This window comes from Salminus brasiliensis, chromosome 6 (genome assembly GCF_030463535.1).
Source record: "Salminus brasiliensis chromosome 6, fSalBra1.hap2, whole genome shotgun sequence".
In the NCBI taxonomy this organism is placed as follows: Eukaryota; Metazoa; Chordata; class Actinopteri; order Characiformes; family Bryconidae; genus Salminus; species Salminus brasiliensis.
In genome coordinates, this window is record NC_132883.1 from 31,841,124 (window position 1) to 31,864,027 (window position 22,904).

At 44.2% G+C, this 22,904-nt stretch overlaps 1 non-coding gene across 1 annotated transcript; it reads right to left on the minus strand.

Moving 5' to 3' along the window:
* Positions 1–22,560: 22,560 nt before the first annotated feature.
* Positions 22,561–22,632, minus strand: trnaa-ugc (transfer RNA alanine (anticodon UGC)). The gene has a single exon. It is a non-coding gene; the product is annotated as a tRNA-Ala (tRNA).
* Positions 22,633–22,904: the final 272 nt, after the last annotated feature.

Consider the following 22,904-nt stretch of genomic DNA (forward strand, 5'->3'; position numbering starts at 1 on the left):
ACTCTCTCTCTTTGTATATCATAACCCCCCCCCCTCAACTTCACCCACCTTCTACCCCTCTTTAAAGTGATAACTATCACCCCCTATTGTTGACACTCCAAGTGCCCTCAACTTCACCCACCTCCTACCCCTCTTTAAAGTGATAACTATGACCCCCTATTGTTGATACTCCAAGTGACCTACCCTTCATCCCCCTCCTACCCCTCCTTAAACTCCTCTTCATCAACCTTTCTCCTCCCACAATTTCCAATGTATATAAGGCCCTCTCAAAATACCCCTAATCAGACTGGGTTGACCGTGACCGATCGAGTTGTACATCTCTGTGTGTATCAATAAACTCATCAACACTGAAGATCCAGTCTCCTGACTCCTGAATCTGTCTCCTGGACGCCGGATTTCTAACAATTTGGTGCCGTGACCCGGATGGCCTACTAAAATCTTCTTGGTGAGTAAACGCCATTTCGAATCGAAGAGAAATTCTGGTTTCCTAAGACAGAGGAGTCAGTAATTGTTATCCTCTCTGTTTGAGGGAAGTTTGGTTGTTTGTCACTGATAAAAACCTAGTGTTTTGTGGCTGTTATCCTCTCTGTTTGAGGGAAGTTTGGTTGTTTGTCTGTTTTTAAGGAAAGTTTTGTTGTTTGTCACTGACAAAAACCTAGTGTTTTGTGGCTGTTATCCTCTCTAAAGGAGAGAAGTTTTGTTTTGTTACTGTTAAACGTAACGTTTGTAACCGGAATCCTCTCTGAACAGAGAGAGGTCTGTTTGTTACTGATGAGTTGTGTTTTTGTTCTTCTGTAGTTAATAAGAAGAAAACTTGGTTTTGTTCTCCTGTTTCCTCACCATGTCCAGAAAAGGCCAACATACTCAGAATCTTGGTAAAGACTCATGGAAGCCTCTTAACTATAAAAGCAGCACCTTAGTTAAGGGAGGGACTGAAATGCCTCAGTGGACTGATTCTGATTTTGAAAAGGTAATCAGTGGCATAGTGAAGAAACATATTAATGAGCAAAAGATAACTCAGTACTTTTCATCCAAAGGTTTCTCTGCTGATAGAGAATGGACTTTTGCTGAGTGTAAGGTAGCTTTAGGTTATGGCCTTAAGCATGACTCAGTGAAGAAGTGTCTTTTTGTAATTAAGCAATATTGGAAATGCAAGTTAAAGTCTATGGAAGATGAGTTAAAGGAAGCTCAGGGAAAGATCTTAGAACTAATTAGTGAATGCAGACGGCATAAAACAGCTACCATAAATGCCAATAGAACATGTAAGACACTTCAGCAAAACCTGACAGAAGTTGAACAGCAGCATGCTAGTTGTAAAACTAAATCAAGGTGCCAGTGTCCTTCTGTTGCCCCTCCAGCAGGTCAGCCATGTTACACAGAGGATGGAGATTCTCAAGTAACAGTAAGGCTGTATCCTGAATTATCTGTAAACGACAAAGGCAATGAGACTGTTCATTCTGATGGATCAGAATCTTCATCTTCTGACGAGGGTTCTGAACATGCTAGTGCAAGGCGAGTTCATATGAGACCTGTAACCATTGTATCTTCTGAGGTACTTAATCACGCAAAATGCCGAGGTACTGAAACCAGTGTAGAAATTGGTCATGTTCCTTTAGATGCAGATACTTTGGACAAGTTGTCCAAGGAGTTTAAGCATCCAAGGAAAATGGGGCTTGATTTCATTGACCTCATGCATAAGAAAAGGAATCTCTACTCTTTGCACCCCAATGATGCTGTAGCTATAGCAAGCCAGGTACTTAACGTTGCAGACAGTAGACAGCTTGCTAAAAAGGTGTTAAATGCTATGGGTAACAATGGCCAGAACCTTGAAGGGGGATGGAAAGCTTTCAATGATTGGATTAGCTGTCAATGCCATAAATCAACTGACTGGACACAGATAACCAAATGTAGACAAAGAAAGGGAGAGTCTGCAGCAGACTTCTGTGAGAGGTTTGAAAGAGTCTTTTTGCGTCACTCAGGTATTCATCAATACAATGGTGATAACATTGACAGTACAACTGATGGTCCCCATTTTGGACAGCTGGTTGAGTCACTACGGACAGATCTAAAACAAGCTCTGGTGACTGCTGTTCCAAATTGGCGGCAAACTAAGTGGAGTGATCTTAAGAATGAACTTGACCGATTGGACATTGATCTAGAACCATGCCATGTTCCAGCATCAATCCATGTCCTCAAAGAGACTAGCTCTAACTCAGATGCAAGCAAGAGGTTCTCTAATCAGAAGAAACAATGTCATTACTGTCATCAAATTGGTCACTTTTCTAGAGTATGTCGCAAAAAGCGGGCAGATAGCCACAATATGGGTGCAAGGTTGAGAGACAACCTAGTGGGAAATTCTTCGGGGGGGTTTTCACAGGGAAGCCCAGCAGGGATTTCACAAGAGCAATTGTCTTTGACGTTAAGGACCTTGCAGGGAGTCACAGAGCAGTTGTTTCTGATATTCAATGGAATACAGAGAGTCATAGGGACCTCAACAGTTCCTCCTGCTGTGGTTTAAACTAAACTGTCCTCAGAATTGAACTCACCATACTTACTGTAGCATGTTAATGACACCCAAGTAGTGTGAATGAGAAAATGCATATCAAATGCATGAATGCACTTTTTTTTATTCTTTTTTACTGTTTTTTATGTAAGCAAGGGACATAAGGTCCTGATGCAGTTCAGTTGTGTTGTGCTGGTGTACATATTCTGGACAATGTTACCCAGGGTTCTAGAGGAATTGTGCCTTGTAAAGAAGCTGCAGTTATCGCAATGTCACTGCCAAGCACAGTGCACTAATTGCCAAGCTTTCTTAGGCCTTGTAAGTAATGCTACATTTTTAAAAACCACTATACGATCTGCTTAAAGATAACCCTGGGCAACATGGCCCTATTGTAGATTTAGAGTGACACACTAGAGTGAACCACTGATCTGTGGAATAATAGATATGGCTACATAATGGTGTGAAAATTTCTCCAGATGATGTGACACTAGCATCACACTACCTGGTTACACTAGTGTTGCAGAAATGCTTTCAGAACTAACAAGATTAGTTGGCCAAAACTGTGCTACTTGCTGAAAGGTCAATGGATCTTGGTGAGGAAACAGTGACGAACAGTCCTTAGAACTTAGATGGGGTGGCCCATTTCAGGTTATGGTAATCACTGATTCAGCAGTGAAATGTAAAGGAAACAGTTATTCATGTTTCTTACTGTAAGGTTGTATCTGCTCATCAGAACGAAATAATAGGGTCAGTAAAGAGAAGAGGTGGGTAATGCACAGAGCCTCAGGGAAGAACTATGGTTTTTATGCCATAGGGGCCAACCCTTTGGTGAAGACTTTCAACACACTATGCATTACCATAGCAGCCTCCTCTGAGGGACAGATAGTGGGGATGAGCAGGTAAACTAATGGTGAAAAATTCCCAACAACAATGAACAGTTTACTGCGCAATGTTACTTCTGTGTTACAGATCAGTTGGAGCCAGACAGTGCTCCTGTTCATTGAGAATGGCAAGAATAGTTTTTGACACATTGCACCCAAGCTTCAGACTCGAAGAACCAACTGACCACTGGACTACTTGGATGATCTACCATCGACTGATGTTCACAAACATAACTTGGACACACACTGTGACTGCTCACAGACACAGAAGAAAACTCTCTATGGTATTTTTCAGGAAGTTGCAGCCATGGACAACTTCAATGTGACATTCTTTAGCATAATAATATAGAAATAGGCACTGCCCTGTTTTTGTATAGTTATTGCCTTTTATTTTGTTTGTTTTTGTTTTCGACTTCTTATTGTACATATGTATTGTACTTAGTAGTCTTAATATTATTTTGTGATTCTCCATGAGGGAGAATCAAAGGGGGAATTGAGAGAAAATATGGTCTTTTCTAACATTACTTTCATGTGGTTTCAACTTGTTATCAAATGGTTATCTTAATCCTTTGTCTCACCTTTTGTTACCCTTCATCTGCCGGCCTAAAGTGGTCACTCTCTCTCTTTGTATATCATAAGCCCCCCCCCTCAACTTCACCCACCTCCTACCCCTCTTTAAAGTGATAACTATCACCCCCTATTGTTGACACTCCAAGTGCCCTCAACTTCACCCACCTCCTACCCCTCTTTAAAGTGATAACTATGACCCCCTATTGTTGATACTCCAAGTGACCTACCCTTCATCCCCCTCCTACCCCTCCTTAAACTCCTCTTCATCAACCTTTCTCCTCCCACAATTTCCAATGTATATAAGGCCCTCTCAAAATACCCCTAATCAGACTGGGTTGACCGTGACCGATCGAGTTGTACATCTCTGTGTGTATCAATAAACTCATCAACACTGAAGATCCAGTCTCCTGACTCCTGAATCTGTCTCCTGGACGCCGGATTTCTAACAGCAGTATGCAAGACTATGGCACATGTATAGAACACATGTACTCTGTCATCATAAAGCTTAAGTTAGGAGTAGTTACACTGATGTGCTGGTTGCTCATGTTTATGCCCCTATATGGTAGAATAAGTCTGTGAGTGTTTCTAATATGTGTATGTACACTTGCAGACATGCAGTCTGTTGTACCACAATGTGGTGGGGAGTTGATATTTTGGTGTACCAGACACTGCCGACAGGAACTGAAACTGGCTGTGACTGTCAACTTCCTCATTTCCATGTATATAAGAAAGCCATGCTTACTTGTTAGGGAGCAACTATATTCTGTTGCTCGAATAAAGTTATAACTCACTGCAATACAAGACAGGGTTGTGTTTCTCAACTTCCACCACACCAGCAATCAAGAAGACGAGACCAGAACTGCAGATCAGAGCAGCAGCCTTCATCCAAAACAACGGGATCGCACCCACCCACCGAATGAGCGACGAGCAACAAACACTATACGAAAGAACGACACTGGGGAATGATACACATAGAGAAATTGAAGTGCCTGAGGAGGGACAACATATCGCGTTTAGAAACAACAGCAGAGACAAGAAAAGACTTCAATAGGGGCTGGAGCCGAGACAGCTTATGGACAAGCAGAGACGCCATCATGAGGCCCGAATCCAACAGGACACCTAAAAATTCCAAAGAAGTGAAACGCACGAAACACTCCTACCAAAACATCCAATGCAGATCCTCGGGAAGATAGAAAATCAAGCAGCAGAAAATCATCCAAAAGATGCAAAACAAATGTCAGCCTGACAGGAAAATAGAACCGAGAAGACTACTTAACACCGGCTCAAAAGGTCTTTGAAGGAAGATTTGCAGCGTCTTGCGGGACAAAGGCACCGAGGGCACATAGACTTGGGGAGGGGTTGTTAAAATGATTACACAGAGGAATACCCCTTTTATTTTATCTTGGAGTCTCCTGATAGAACTTTCACTAGAGCTTTCATTTCTCTAATACTTAAAGATGGTGGAATAAAATAGACATCATTACTGGAAGGGTTTCCCTAATGTGTGAAATCATATGGTGAATGAAAATCCCTGCAAATATTCTGATCAGAAAATGCTGAACAAAGTGGACTTAGTGTTGTGCTGTAGCCACCAGTGTCAGCTGCAGTGTTGAGGCTCCATCACACAGACAGACAGAGATAGAAAAGTAAAAGAAAGAAATGTGGGGTTAGATGGACTGTATTGGACCATCTTATCTACACAGAATTGTGTATGGTGTGGGGGAGTCCAGTGAGTCTAGCAGAGTCGGATTGAACTGACTGATTGAGGCTCCTTAACGCAGACACACATCATACAGAGGAGGGAACAAAAATGTGGGGTTAGATGGACTCTATTAGGTCTTCTCATCTACACAGAGTTCTCTAATACTGACAATAAACAGATACTAAAATTAATCGTTTGCTTACAAGAGGGTGTAGTGGAAGCCAGTCAGTCCAGCAGAGACAATGCACTACTGGACTGACTGGTTTGAACTAATCGTTGTGGAATAAAATGGAGATCACAGCTTCCTGTCCCAGAACTCCAGTATGGAGGCTCCATCAGAAAGAAAAGGGAAAAACAGAAATGTGGGGTTAGACATACTGTGTTTGGCCTTCTACTTTACAAACAGTTTTTTAATGCTGACAATGAACAGAAATGGACCATTTACTTACAGGAAGATGGGGTGGAGGCCAGTTCATCCAATAAAGCCAATGCACTACTGGACTGACTGGCCTCAGGTGGAATAAGTGGTGATCCCAAAACTTTCCTGTAGCCTGGATCGGTGTCAGCTGCAGGCTCCATCACACCAATGTACAGAAATAGAAAAGTAAAAGAAAGAATTGTCAGAATCAGAATCTGACCTGATTAACCAAAAACAAATTCCTTGTATGTGTAAGCATACTTGTCCACAGTAGCTCACAGTGCACGATAACTGACATTACAGAAGTAACAAACACACCCAATCTACACAGACACACAGACCTGTAAACTTAACATGTGCAGAGTTGTATATTTAAAGTAAAGTGCTAAGTGCAGCAGTAAAGAACAGTGCAGACTGGATTAAATAGATATAAATATGGAGAACAGAGGACTAACTGGTTGAGACGGTAGTACAGATTGTTATTAAACAGATAAATCAGATAAATAAAGTGCAGTACAGAGAAAAAAAAGTGAGAGTCTATTACATACATACATCCTATCCAGATGTTCTGTGTTCAGAATGTAGTGTTGTAGTGATCAGCTGTTCAGGAGTGTGATGGCGTGTGGGAAGAAGCTTCTCTGTAGTCTGGAGGTCTTGATCCTCAACTGGCTGAAACACCGACCTGAGGGAAGGTACTGGAACAGATGATGTCCAGGGTGTGATGGATCACGGACGATGTTCTCTACACACTTCCTGGTTCTGGCCGTGTGCAGGTCCGGTAGGGAGGGTAACTTCACACCGATGGTTCTCTCTGCAGACCTGATGATGTGCTGCAGTCTGTGGGTGTCCTGTTTGGTGGGTGAGCTGCCCCACACTGTGATGGATGCGGTGAGAACAGATTCTATGGTGGCAGTGTAGAACTGCACCATCAGTTCTTTGGGCAGGTTGAACTTCCTCAGCTGACGCAGGAAGTACAACCTCTGCTGAGCTCTCTTGATGATGGTGCTGATGTTGTTCTTGGAGATTGTGACCAGGAACTTGTAGGAGTCCACAGGACTCAGTTAACTCCATACAGTCTTGAAGCCTCTCTTTAGCCTCACTGGTCCACTTCTTCACAGTACTGATCTCAGGCTTGGCCCACTGGAGCTTCTGTCTGTAGGTTGAAGAAGATGGACCATAGAGTGGTCAGATAGGCCCAGAGCAGCTCGGGGAACAGAGCTATATGCACCCTTTAATACAGTATAGCAGTGGTCTAGGATATTACTCTCCCTGGTGGGGCAGGTAACATGCTGTCTGTATTTGGGCAGCTCACTGGTAAGTTTCGCTCTGTTGAAGTCCCCAAGAATGATGAACAGACTCTGTGTGTTTGTGCTCCGCACTGATGATCTGGTCTGTGAGGGCGCGCAGTGCCCGACGAGCACCACGGAGGAAAATTCCCGCGGGCAGTAAAAAGGTTTACAGTGTATAAACACAGACTCCAGATCAGGACTGCATGTTTTCATGAACACAGTGACGTCTGTACACCAGCCACGGTTGATGTAAAAGCAGATCCCGCCTTTAAGCTTCCCCAAAGTCTCAGCGACGCGGCCCGCTCTGTGGAGAGGAAAGCCGGCGAGCTGGAGCGCGCTGTCCGGGACGGCTTCGGTGAGCCAGGTCTCAGTGAAGCACAGCGCCGCAGAGAGAGAAAAGTCCTTGTTGGTCCGATTCAGAAGTGAAAGTTCGTCCATTTTGTTGCCTAGTGAGCGGAGGTTGGCCAAGTGCATGCTAGGAAGCGCTGTGCGTAGTCCGCGCTGACAGAGTTTGACGAGCGCGCCGCTGCGTTTCCACCATCTGCACGTCCGTCTGCGTCTGCAGCTGAGGAGTGCAGCTACTCCGCTCACTACAACGTCCAAGAAACAGTCCGATAGCGAGAAAATTGTGGGGTCAGGTGGACTGTATTTAACCTTCTCATCTACACAGAGTTCTCTAATACCAAAAATAAACGTACAGAAATTGATCATTTACTTACAGGAGGGAGTGGTGGAGGCCAGTAAATCCAGCAGAGTCAAACTGAACTAACTGATGAAGGCTCCATAATGCAGACACACATCATACATACGAGGGAAACAGAGATATGGGGTAAGATGGGCTGTAATAGATCTCATCATCTTGACACAGTTATCTAATACTGACAATAAACAGGTACGAGAATAGACTGTTTACTTACGGGTGGGTGGGGTGGAGGCCAGTCAGTCCAACAGAGTCAATGCACTACTGGACTTACTGGCCTGAGCTAACAGATGGTGGAATAAGTGGTGATCCCAAAACCTTCCTGTAACCTCGACCAGAGTCATCTGCAGTGTTGAGGCTCCATCACACCGACGTACAGAGACAGAAAATCAAAAGAAAGAAATGTGGAGTGTTATGGAAAATGATATAACCACATTATAATTTTATGTTGATTCAGAATAGATTCATTTAAAATCCACTCATTCATTGTAATCATGCTTAGCCTGGTGATAGTGTGTGCTAACTATAATCATGTGTTGGCCTTGCAACTGCCTGTACGGCATTTGTTAAATCGCTCTTCTCTTTCCATGAAACACTATTGTTTTTCCTAGCATAGATTTACAGCTGCATTGGGAGTGCACCTGACGTATTTACAGCCTATCTTGACCTGCTAGTAACCTCTCAACCCGGACAATGTGTCCTCTCAGGTGCCAGCACTCTGATCTATGGGTCACAGCGACCTGAACAATGTATCTCTTCAGACGTCAGTGTGGCACGCACACCCTCTCCTCCTCCCTTTTCTCAACTCCCTAATCTATACTATAAATATGTATGTTAAATGTTTTTACCTCAGTCTGCACTGTGGTTTCGAACTGCTAACAGACTCAATACAGACTCTTTGCTAGTCAATGCATATTCTTGTCTGCCTTATCGCTTTTTGACAGAATTCCACGACAAACTTGACGTCATGAACAGGATGAGCACAGCCTTGCAGCGGAGGTAGAGCAGCTGTGCGCACACCGGGGACGCCCTCCGGACCCAAACGAGGAAGACCCACAGAACAAGGGCAAGTACCGTGGGGGTAAGCGCGACTGATCGTCCCTCCACCTGCAAGGCCTGCCTCATCCAAACGAACCAGTGGTGACCGGTCAGAACCTGAATTGGATCATTCAGTGAGTAACAATATACTCCAAAATCCCTGGAGTTTTGCCTTGGTCGGCCACCACCTTAGTGTATATTTCACGACGTACTGTGTAGACGGACATTAGTCCTCTATTATTAGATGGATGTTAGTCCTCTATTATTAAACGGACGTTAGTTCTCCATCATTGGATAGATGGATGGGTCCTCTATCTTTAGACGTATCGATAGTGATTTAGTGACCCGGGTCCAGCTGGTGGGGACGTAGTGAAAAATTGAGGCAAACTCACAGTAAAACTTTTTGGGACTAAATTGCAGAAAGTACAGTGCATTGAGAGAGCAAAATGGGATCCCATCATAGTAAGTTTTTTATTTTTATTATATATATATATATATATATATATATATATATATATATATACACACACACACACATATATACACACACACACACACACATACACACACATACACATACATATACATATACATACACAATATATTATATAATCAAAAGAAGCACCATTTTTTTCAAATGCGAAAAGATTATTGGGAGGAGGTCACACAGTATGTGCCCTTCTGGATTTAATATTTTGGTTTTCCTCATAATGATAATAAGTGTTAAATATCAGAAGAAATATTTGCAGAAACTCAAAACTAGACTGGGCAGTAAGCCAAATACAACCGATGAAAAAGCTTTAGATTTTTGGTCAAATCACAGTGTGGGAATGCTGAGCATGCTGAATTTCTGGCTGGGAGAAGCAGAGAAGCGTCAAGGCCAGATACAGGCTAGGGAGGGAAAAGGGGGAACTAACGGTGTCTCTCAGTGTGTGTCTCTCACAGCTGATCCCGACCTCGATGCCGCACCTCCAGTGCCCCGCCAGCAGCCAGCAGCTCAACCGCCACTACAAGTCCAATTGCGAGACCAACTACAGGACTTTGAGGGGGCGCTAGATAGCACCACACAGCAACTGGCATCCAAACCAGTTGGAAACACTTCAAAGGGACATATGCTCCACTGACCCGTGAACAGGACCAAGGCCTGACTGAGGAAGAATGAGGGCGAGTGGAACAGGCCTCAGGAAACATCCCAGTGAGTGGACATACCCGCTTTCAGCAGCAGAAGACGGGCCTACCACCCCCCAGCAGCGATCCACCACCAGGACCGGTATTTGCAATGCAAGCGATTCCATAGAGGAATACTGGCCTCCCCCACCTCCACCCCCACCAGCTGGACAGTTCCCTATGATTGAGGTGGCTGGAGCAAAAGGAGTGATTATGGTACACAGACACTGGACTGAAGCTGATATTGCAGAGGCAGCTTCCAGTCTCCCCCACCCAGCTACAGTGGGGGGAGAATGTTTCAGCCAAGAGTTACAGAACTTTGTGAGATCCTGCCGACCCACAGCTATGGAGCTGAGAAGACTGCTGTTGCGTAAGCTTGGATACCAGTACAACACCAGCTGACACTGGAAGAAGCGGGCAGCAACTGACGTGCGGCGGAGGGGCGGGATGGCGAGGACACAGACGGAGACACACCGGACAGGTAAGTACTAAATCCATATTACTCTTTAGCCCAGAAACTCAGTAAAAACCCCACAGCTTTACCACAGATTAAAATTGTAATAAATGGGAAGAAATTGAAGTTTTTGTAGATAGTGGGACAGCCCACTCAGTAATACAAAAAGAACAGACTTGTGTGTCCACTTCAACCTGACATAACTGTAACTATTATAGGTGTAGGGGGTAATACGGTAATAGAAAGGGTGTCCACTCCCCTCCAATGCAAAGTAGAAACTTTGCATTGAACATTGAACATTGTTTCACCTGTCTGTCCAGTCAACCTCATGGCACGAGATTTGATGTGCAAATTGAATTGCACACTCCAGAGCACCCCAAAGGGGCTCTCCATTTCTTTTGGGGAACCTCAGATGGTTCAGTATGACCCAGGTACACCGGGGTATGCCTATGAGTGGCAGTGTTTGGACCACACAGGAGAAACAATGAAACACTTCCTCAGAGAGGTGAAAAGCACAGTCTCAACCCATTTGCTTTGGCCGGATGATTTGTATTGTATGGCCCATGTTTCTGATGGACCTGATTTTGACTATGAAACTGAGTTTTCTAAAGTAGACAGAGAAATGCTGAACGTGTGTGCACTCGTGTGGAGTGATCGGTGGGCTGCTGCTCTGGTTCAGTTGTGTGAAGTACAGAGTGAGTTGTTTGATGTGTCGGATTCGACTCCTCACATTGCGTTGGGGAGGTCGGAGGACACAATGCAGTGGGAGGGGGTGGGGCCATGGGCTGCATGGCTCAGTCGACTGTCGGACTGGCAACCCACCGAAAACCCTAGAGTTTTCTTTAGCTCCACTGCTAATGCGTGGAAAACAGAGCATGCTTGTGAGCTGCTGGTGAACCGAACTGTGGAGCTGCTCACACAGAATGAGCTCTTCACCGGTGTTGCGCTCACCCCAACCGAGGAGGAGGAGCGGTCATCTGTGCCTCCCACACTTTGGGCGTGTGGGAAACATGATGTGGGGTTGGTTAAGAACTGTGAACCAGTCCGTATTGTGCCAAAGTCAGATTACAGGCCCAAACAACATCAGTATCCTTTAAAAAAGGAGGCTTTGGAGGGCATTAGGCCCGTGTTTCAGTCTTTGAAAGAAACTGAAGTAATTATTCCATGCCCCTCCTCTCCTGTGCGAACTCCAATCTTCCCAGTTAAGAAACCAGGCAGAGATGAGTGGAGATTTGTGCAGGATTTACAAGCTGCAAATCCAGCTGTACATCCACGAGCACCGGAAGTACCCAACCCACACACCATCCTCTCTCAGATACCAAGCGATCATGGGTGGTTTTCAGTAGTTGACCTGGCAAATGCTTTTTTCAGCATACCTGTCCACCCAGACAGCCAATTTTGGTTTGCATTTTCATTCGAAGGTCAGACTTATACCTTTACAAGTTTTTGTCAAGGGTACTGTGAATAACCCACCATTTACAACTCAGCCTTGCATCAAAGTTTGAGTTCCTTGATCCTACCTGAGCAGGTGACTCTAGTTCAGTACGTGCATGACCTGCTCATTAGCGCCCCCCACGCGGAAATTGTGTCAAGCAGGCACCCTGGCACTCCTCACTCATTTAGTCAATGAGGGGCACAAGGCCAGCAAAAACAAATTGCAATATTGCAAACAGGAAGTTACATTCCTGGGTCACATACTTTCCCGAGGCACTCAGGCCTTGTCAGCTGATCGCACACAGGCCATAGTCTCTCTCCCCAAACCCAAAACAAAGAAGCAGCTGCTCTCCTTCTTGGGAATGTGTTCATACTGCAGAACATTTATCCTTTCTTATGCAGAAAAAGAGGGCCCTCTGAGAGACATCATTCCCAATAAGAGAAGCAGCAGCTCGGTCTTAAAGTGGACTCCAGAAGCAGAGCAAGTTTTCAATGAGTTAAAAAAGGCCTTACAAACAATGCCTGCTCTGGGAATCCCTGATCCAACAAAACCATTCACTCAAATGGTAGATGCTAAGGACAAATACATGACATCTGTGCTCACTCAAACACATGGTGATAAACAACGCCCAGTGGCGTATTTCTCAGGCAAGTTAGACACTGTAGCACAGGGTTTACCAATGTGTCTTAGAGCAGTAGCTGCAGCAGAGAAGGCAATTACAGCATCCAAAGACATTGTTGCTTATGCCCCACTGACAGTGACGATCCCACACGCGGTTCACCGCATCCTGCAGGACCAGAAGGTGTCCCACCTATCTGCACAAAGGTGGCTGAGGTATCACACCACACATCACTGTAAAGCGATGCTCCACTCTCAACCCAGCCACCCTCCTCCCAACAGCTGAGGACAGGGAACCTCATGACTGCCAGGCAGTCCTACAACATACATGTAGCCCCCGCATTGACCTCAAAGAGGAACCATTACAAAATGCGGAAATGGAGCTTTTTGTGGATGGCTCTGCTCGCAGAGACAACACAGGTACTAACAGAGTAGCATATGCTGTGGTTTCAGAGACAGAAGTGCTCAAAACACAGCCACTGCCCCCATCATACTCTGCTCAAGCTGCAGAACTTGTAGCTCTGACTGAAGCATGCAAATTAGCCGAAGGCAAAAGAATAAACATTTTTTGCGACAGCAGGTACTCTTGGGGCATTCTGCATGACTTCGGGAATATTTGGAAGCACAGGAACTTCCTAACCAGCTCAGGGAGCAAAATCAAACACATAGCCACTACAGCCGCCGTACAAGCTTCACAGCTACCTGGCACTACACAGCCTGCAAGCATCACTGAAATTCAGTCCATGGCTACTGCAACAGAAATTAAGCAATGGAGAAAAGCCGGATGCAGCAAACTAAATTCTGTTTGGACACACACAAACAAATCGCCCCTGCTTGCCTAGAGCATACATGAGGGGCCTAGTTGAAATTGTACATAAGCGTAGCTACATGTCCAAAGGGGGAATAGTTGATAGCATAACAAAACATTGGTATGCACCAGGCATCACTACACTCACCCGGAATTTTTGTTCAAAATGTTTAGTGTGTGCACAAAACACAACTCGTGGCCAGGGACTCACAAGAGCCCCACCTGCTGGTCACCCCCCCCCCCCCCCCCCCCCCCAGCAACTGGACCATTTCAGCACTGGCAAATTTATTTTGTAGAACTTACTCCGGCTGAAGGGGAAAAATACTTGCTGGTTTTGTGCATGTTCAGTACATGGTCTGTGGCTTTTCCAACAGAAAAAACAGGATGGAGCAGCAGTCACAAAGGCGTTCCTGAGAGAAATCATCCCAAGATGGGGGCTGCCAAGCCGAGTTTCAAGTGACAACAGGACCCCATTCGTGCACACAGGTGAAAGCAGTGCTGCCGAGCCCAGCAGAGAGTCCGCTGCACGACTTCCAGCCAGGAGACTGGATCCTCGTGAAGGACCTGCGGAGAAGGAGGTGGAACCTACCAGGGCGGACGGACCGCATCACATGGTATTGGTCACCCACACAGCGGTGAGGATTGAAGGACGAGCGACGTGGGTACATCACACTGCAAGGGGGCACCACCGGTGGAGGACAGCGAAACACAGCACACCCCGTCTTAGGTCAGGACCTGTGCCATAGGGCGTTTTCGGCAATGCCGGCCACTATGGGCACTTGGGGAATGTCAAGAACACCGGGGTGGGGTGTGACTGTTTCTGCTCATCTACTGCTTCCGGATGGCAACAGCACAAACATATGCAACTGTCACTGTCCAATGGGAGACTGAGGGACCTGCCTCAGGCATTGGACTTGCCAAGATGGGACGCAAACACCTAATCTACACATCCAGCGGGCGAGACTACCTGTGGAAACAGACAACCCCCTGCGTAAAATGATCACAGCACATGTCGATAAGTCACAGGTGCTAAACTGTTGCATCATAAAAGTACCCAGCCATCTTTATAGCTATGCAGATTACCAGAAATATCTCGATGACCCCATTGCCCAGTCAGAGATCAAGAGTGGGCCAACATCACACTAATAACACTACCAGAAGATGGCAATCAGCTGGGTATAAATGTGACTGGAAGATGGAATGAAACTCTCCCTAGCGACAACTACCAATGCTGCATTGAACTAGCAGGGGCTGATTACTGTGCTCCACTCTCCCTCATCGCTCTCCCCCCTGTACCAACGGATGAACAACTGCTGAAGGAAAGACTGCTAAATGCACAGGACACAGAGGAAGAGAAAGTAGTGGCAGAAGTCAAGTCAAGTCAAATTTATTTGTATAGCGCTTTTTACAACAGTTGTCGTCACAAAGCAGCTTTACATAATTAGTACTTAATAAAGAACAGAGACAGAGACGAAAGAAGGAATAACATGAAGCGTCAAAGACCCCCGTGAGCAAGCCAACGGCGACAGTGGCAAGGAAAAACTCCCTCAGAGCTGGAGGAAGAAACCTTGGGAGGAACCAAGGCTCACAAGGGGGACCCATCCTCCTCTGGCCAGACTGTTTTAAACATTAATGATAAAAATTACCAAAGCAGATACAACAGAAAGTTAATAGTGGTGATATTAATAGTGTCAGACAGGCACGAGTCCATCTAGGTTTCAGCACGGCCACCAAACAGGCAGCAGCAGCTGGCGGGTGAGCCATGGGTGGTGGCGGGTTGGGGGGGGACCCGCTGGCCTGACTGGTAGGTGGCAGCTGGTTAGATGCAGGTAGAGGGGACCTCAGCGGGCAATCTTCCTGCAGATCGGGCTGGGTGGCCATTTACTCGGGGAAGATAAAGAGAGAGAAGTTAGTTCTAAGAGGAATTTTATGGAGTGCAGAGAATGTTGAGAATCAGCATCTGGGTATGTCTGACGACTCCGGCAGGTCTGATTATCACAGCATAATTAAAAGGAGAGAGCCAGAAGGTAACACGGACACGGGCGTACCCTGAGAACACCAGCATCTATCTGCTCCACCGTCAACAAACCTGAGTGATCGCGTGTAAGCAGCGAGACGACAGCTCCAGCATCTCAGTGTACTACAATTCCCTGGATCTGCGAACCCCTGGACCTGCAGCCCTTATCTAAGAAACATTAATTACCAAAAGCTAAACTACACATAAGTTTTCAGCTTAGATTTAAAGATTAAGACTGTGTCTGAGTCCCGAACATTATCTGGAAGGTTATTCCAGAGCTGGGGGGCTTTATAAGAAAAGGCTCTTCCCCCTGCTGAGGTTTTCTGAATTTTGGGAACGCGACCCTGAGATCTAAGTAGTCTTGATGGTTCGTAATATACTATAAGATCCTGCAGGTACTCAGGAGCGAGGCCATGTAGGGCTTTATATGTTAATAAAAGAATTTTGTATTCGATACGGAATTTAACTGGGAGCCAATGAAGTGCTGATAGAACTGGACTGATATGGTCAAATTTTCTAGTTTTAGTAAGGACCCTGGCTGCAGCATTTTGCACCAGCTGAAGTTTGAGGTTCCTGCTGGAACAACCTGACAGTAGTGCATTACAGTAATCTAGCCTTGAGGTAATAAAAGCATGTACTAGCTTTTCTGCGTCTTGTGGTGATGATGAGTTTCTTAGTTTGGAGATGTTCCTAAGCTGCATAAAGGCTGTTCTACTAATATTAGCTATATGTTGCTCAAATGATAAATCTGAGTCGAATGTAACGCCAAGATTTTTAGCTGCTAAACCAGGAATGATAGAAGAATCAGCCAAGTCTAACATTAAGTCTGATAGTTTATTTCTAGAGTCTTTTGGACCTAAAAGGAGAACTTCGGTTTTGTCACTGTTGAGGAGAAGGAAGTTGTGACATCCAGAGTTTTATATCCTTTACACAGTCCTCCATTTTCTGTAGTCTAAATTTATCATCAGGTTTGGCTGATATATAGAGCTGTGCGTCATCTGCATAGAAATGGAAATTAACGCCATGTCTGCTTTTAACTGAGCCCAGTGGTAACATGTATAGTATAAATAATAGTGGTCCTAAAATTGAGCCTGGGGAACTGCATATCTTACTTCTGCGTAGTTTGAGGATAAATCATTTATCTTTACAAATTGGAAGCGTCCCGTTAGATATGATTGGAACCATGATAGGGCTGTCCCTGTGATTCCAACCATTTTCTCTAATCTTTCTAGTAATATAGAATGATCTATTGTATCAAAGGCTGCACTAAGGTCTAGTAGGACTAATAAAGATACGTAGCCTTGATCAGAGGCAAGAAGAAGATCATTCGTAATCTTCACTAGGGCTGTCTCTGTGCTGTGATTGAGTCTAAATCCAGACTGGAATTTCTCATACATGTAATTTTTACTCAGGTATAAGCAGAGTTGTTGGGCCACAGCTTTTTCTAATATCTTAGATACGAATGTTAAGTTTGAGATGGGTCTATAATTAGATAATACGCTAGGATCAAGATTTGGTTTTTTGATTAAAGGTTTTATAACTGCTATTTTAAGGGTTTGGGGTACATGCCCAAGGCTAAGGGATGAATTTACAATTGTTAAAAGAGGTCCGATTATAATTGGGAGAATTTCTTTTAGCAATTTAGAGGGAATCGGGTCGAGTGTACATGTTGTACAATTAGCTGAGGATATAATTTTTTCTAGTTCAGGCTGTGGAAGTGGGTAGAAGGCTTCCAGCCTTTGTTCTACAACTAAGTTTTGTTCTAAAGCAACTACATCAGGTGACGGCCATGTTTGATTTAATAAGCAGGGTTGGATTTGTTGTCTAATATTTTCTATTTTATTATTAAAATAGTCCATAAAAACGTGACTAGTTAAAGATGTTGGGATCTGGGGTTGAGTATCTGCCTGGCTTTTAGTAAGTTTAGAGATCTCATTAAAAAGAACATTAAAAAGGGATTGTTTTTGTTTTTCTCGATCAGCGAGGCCAGATACACTGAGCGAGCTTTAATGAGTGCCTTTCTATATTGACTAAGGCTGTCCTTCCACGCAGAGTGGAACACCTCTAGTTTGGTCGTCCGCCATTTACGCTCTAGTTTCCGCACTGTTTGTTTTAAGGTACGAGTTTGATCACTGTACCACGGTGCGAGCCTTTTTTGCCTCATAATTTTATTTTTGAACAGTGCTACTTTGTCTAAGGTTGATCGGAGGGTATTCTCTAGATCGTTTGTTAATTTAACGAGCTCCGTTTGGTCTGACGGAGTGTAAGCTAAGGTCGATATGGGTGGGAGATTTTTAGTAAACTGTACAGCTGTCATTGGTGTTATTGTGCGCTTTAGGCAGTGTTGGGGAGAAGAATTTACATTTTGCCTAAGATGTAGCTCAAAGGAGATTAGATAATGATCTGATATTACTGAGCTTTGAGGTAGAATATTTAGCTGATCAATGCTAACACCCAGGGTCAGGACTAAATCTAGGGTATGATTACAGTAATGTGTGGGTCCAGTTACGTTTTGTATAATGCCAACAGAATCTAAAATTGATACAAACGCCTTTGTTAATGGATCGTCTGCTTTTTCAAAGTGAATATTAAAATCTCCTACTATTATAACTTTGTCACTGCACACTACCAAGTCTGCAGCAAAATCACTAAATTCTTTAAAAAATTCAGAGTAGGGCCCTGGAGGCCTATAAATATTAATCAGTGAGAAAACATTTTTATTTGTGGCTGGATTTGATATATTAATGTAGATAAGCTCAAAAGAAGTGAAGGTGTTAGTGTTTTTGAATAATCTCTAGTGTATTCTGATAGATTATACATACTCCACCTCCTCTGCCTGATAATCTAGGGCTATGTACATATTTATAGCCTGCGGGGGTGGCTTCATTTAGAGCTATATATTGATCAGGTCTAATCCAGGTTTCATCAGGTCTAATCCAGGTTTCAGAAGACTTGGAGCCAGGTTTCCAGGGCCGTAGCATGACTGAACAAGAAAGGTTAGCAACACAATGCCACCACAACACAGCCTGCATGTCTGCTGTACTACACGCCAGGTCCGCTGAAACAGCCACACTGCCTGGTATGTCAGCAAATGTCAGTTCCATGGGTCATCATGCCACTTCGCCGAACTGACCTGGTCTATCACAACGTCACTCCCTCCATGTGCAATGTGATCAGCCAATCGACAACTTGCTCATCCCCAAAAGACCTGCGCTTGCTCTTTAACTGGGACTCATAGTGTCGGATGGTCAAGATGTGACAGATACAGCACTGTAACAGACGGAGGCACCAAATGCAAGGGGAACACCACCAAATACGACTGCACAATGACTAAACCTCAGGGCACCAAAAATCTGTTATGGATCTGTGGGGATAAGGCCTATGGACAGCTCCCCAGGAACTGGACCGGCTGCTGCTATGCTGGGACTGTTCTTCCCAGGTCCACGGTTTTCAGCCTACACAACGCCCAACAACCTCAAGCTTCTCACACAAGGATGAAGAGGTCACTTCAACAGACACACACTACGGCCAGTATCGCCTAATGGAGCCATTAACCACACTTACAGGTACCATCGGATGGTCACTTCTACCCGGGATCGGAACAGCAGCGACTCTAATGAAGATCAATGGACTGGCGTACGAACTCATGGTAACAGTGAATGACACCGCTGGGGCTGTAGGAGCTCTGAGACAAGAACAGGCCATACGAGCGGCCGTGGTACAGCATCGTATGGTGTTAGATTTACTCACAGCACACCAAGGGGGGGTCTGTAAAATGATAAATACTTCATGCTGTTTTTATCTTCCTGATTTCAGTACAAACATCACGGACTACATGAGCCACATGCGTAAAGCAGTGATTCCTCTGGACACTATGCAAGGGGGGATGGTGGGATTGGTTGTCAGCCCTATTAGGGCATGAGGTACTCAGATTGTGGTCACTGGTAGCTCCAATTGTAATGTTGATATTGACCATTTTGATTCTAGGCCCATGTTTTTTCTCCTTGGGACGCTGTGTCTCAAAATCCATACAAGTACAAGCTGCAGCCCTCTTCTTAGAGACGTCCAATTCTGAGAATGATGGCCAATTTGAGGACCTTAGAGAAATGTTCAAGTCTATAATCAAGTTTAAATGATTTATTAAGAATAAAAGGGGGAAGTGTTATGGAAAATTATATTTTATTATTATATTATAACCACATTATAATTTTATGTTAATTCATAATAGATTCATTTAAAATCCACTCATTCATTGTAATCATGCTTAGCCTGGTGATAGTGTGTGCTAACTATAATCATGTGTTGGCCTTGCAACTGCCTGTACGGCATATGTTAAATCGCTCTTCTCTTGCCATGAAACACTATTGTTTTTCCTAGCATAGATTACAGCTGCATTGGGAGTGCACCTGATGTATTTACAGCCTATCTTGACCTGCTAGTAACCTCTCAACCCGGACAACGTGTCCTCTCAGGCGCCAGCACTCTGATCTATGGGTCACAGCGACCTGAACAATGTATCTCTTCAGACTTCAGTGTGGCACGCACACCCTCTCCTCCTCCCTTTTCTCAACTCACTAATCTATACTATAAATATGTATGTTAAATGTTTTTACCTCAGTCTGCACTGTGGTTTCGACCTGCTAACAGACTCAATAAAACTTTGCTACTCAATGCATATTCTTGTCTGCCTTATCGCTTTTTGACAGAATTCCACGACAGGGGTTAGATGAACTGTATTAGACCTTCTCATCTACACAGAATTCTCTAATACTGACATTAAACAGATACAGAAATGGACCGTTTACTTACGGCAGGGTGTGGTGAAGGCAATTCATTCCTGGACTGACTGAGGCTCCATAATGCAGACGCACGTCATATAGAGGAAGGAAACAGAAAAGTGGGATCAGAAGGACTGAATTTAACAGTCTATAGACACAATTATGTAATACTGACAAATAAATATTACAAATATAAATGGAAATGAATTAAATGAATGACTTACTGTATTTTTGGGGGGATGTGCTGGACGCTAGTCAGTCCAGTAGTGTCAGGGCACCTGCAAGGAATCAGAAAAACAGTGAAGAGGCACTGCAAAAGTTTTAAAACAAGATGTACGAATTGAACTACAAATAACACTGAATTATAGAAAATTAATAGAAAAGAACCTTGCCTTATTTATAATAAAACACTACCTATATTACAATATACTAGAGAAATTATTCATTAATAAATACACTTTAATTAAACATTAATAATAACCATACAAAAAAATCCTAAGAAATATTTACATTTATTATATTGAAACTATATTAAATAGGGGGAGGTCTAAGATAAAAGGGGTTAAATGAGATGTAAATTAATTAAAAATAATTAACAGAAGTATAATAGAATTAATAGGAAGGTAGGGTGAGGTTAAACAAAATAAAAGAAAATGGTGACTCAGTCCAGAAGCTGGTTGACGTGGCTCCCGACCAACTCCCACACGGCTGCGGCCACAGACACAGGGTCCTCATACACAAACTCCTCCAGAGCAAAGATGGCCCCCAGGAAGCACATCAGTACGTTCTGAAAGCAATCAGAAGAGGCTGTTGTTAAAGGAGGCAAACAAAACCCTTAAATCTACACCATGTCTGCTCTGAATGTCTGGAGGAGAAGCTGTGAGGTTTACTCTTGTGTTGTGAAAGATTCTGAGGGTTACCTGGACGAGGAGCTGATACTGCTGAGCCCCGGCACTGCTCTGCTTGGTGGTAGCAGAGAAAGAGGAAATCATGGCCATGAGATGATCCAGAAATCCCCCAGCCATCTGCAACAGTGTGAGAAATGGTACAGATGTGAAAAAGGCTGCTTAGTTCTGTGTAGGCTCTAATATCTAGAACACAACACATGCAAGAGCTGAAAACGTCTCTTTCCTGACAAATCTTTCCTCCAGCCTCCCTCCAAGTTTACAAGACCGACGCCTTGCCACTTGGCCATCGCGCCCACAGCCTTGTTTTTGAATTGGCTTGGAAGCACTGGACAAATGTACTGATGGATTATTTGCATATGAGAATACATTATGTACTCAAATATGTTCTATATGTGTATTCTGCTACAATGACCATGGCTGAGACAGTCAGCATTGCTGTACACTCAAGATTAGTGTAATACCCTTGGGAGACTAGGCAGGGCCTGCTAGGGGTGAATCAGAGGTAAACTAATTGGAAAAAAACCAAAATTCTGCAGTATTGCGATAGTCAGCACAAATGGCCGTGCAGGTGTCAGCACTCTTTTAAAAAATAGAGTCGTGAGAACGCAGGACATAAGTGTCATGCTGGCTAGGCAAGACAAGGGAACACTCGCAGGGACAGAGCAAAGCAAGGAAAATAGTCTTTAATGACCAAACAGGGTGTCAGCGCCGCAGGGCTGACAATAAGCGGGTACAAAAAGTAACTGGGTTAAGGGGTAAGGGGCTTTCCACAGTGATATAAGCAGACCCAACCGTGAGACATTATGATAAAAAAATATGCGTAGGGGTAGCCACAGCAAGATAAGGACAGTATATAAGGCCCAGGCGGAGCCATACTTTTTAGACTGCTTTGGGAGAGTGCTGGCTGTCTCAGGCAAACGCATTACATGTAGTGCCTTAGTCTTCACCTTATTTTGCTCACTTTATGCAGAAATAAAGGTTGTACTCTGCCTTTCTATTGACTACAAAGCTGGATTCTTTTATTCACCATTTGAAATGCTTATTAGCTAATTGGGGGAATTTATAGAGAAAAAGAGCTGACAGTACCTGTAATGGAAACAGGAGTCATTTACCTGAGCATGGCAGTAAACATTGTTCTGATACTGTCTCAGAACAAACAAATCAATTAAGTTCCTCCAGTGGCAAATGCCTTTTTAATGAACAGTTTTTGTTGTGGTTTTGTTTCACTTCAGCATGCTTCCAATAATGAGCTTCAGTCTAAAACACAAATTCAATGGAGATGCTGGGGATTGAACCCAGGACCTCATACATGCAAAGCATGCACTCTACCACTGAGCTACATCCCCAACTTGGCATAGGTTGCCGGCAATGTGCCCATGGGACAAGCCAAATCTTCAACTTACAGCGAGGGCAGAGTTAAAATCCTGCATTGTCAGCATTTTACAGTTTTTCTTGATTGTTTACACACAAATACTGGTACTTGAAACACAATGACCACAACATGTAACTCGTGCAACAACCCCCTGAACTAAACTACAAGCTCAATTCTGCTAAACTATAAGCACAATTCCTGCTTTACACTCAAATTGCAGTTTGCACACTGACTCCTCACATGGGC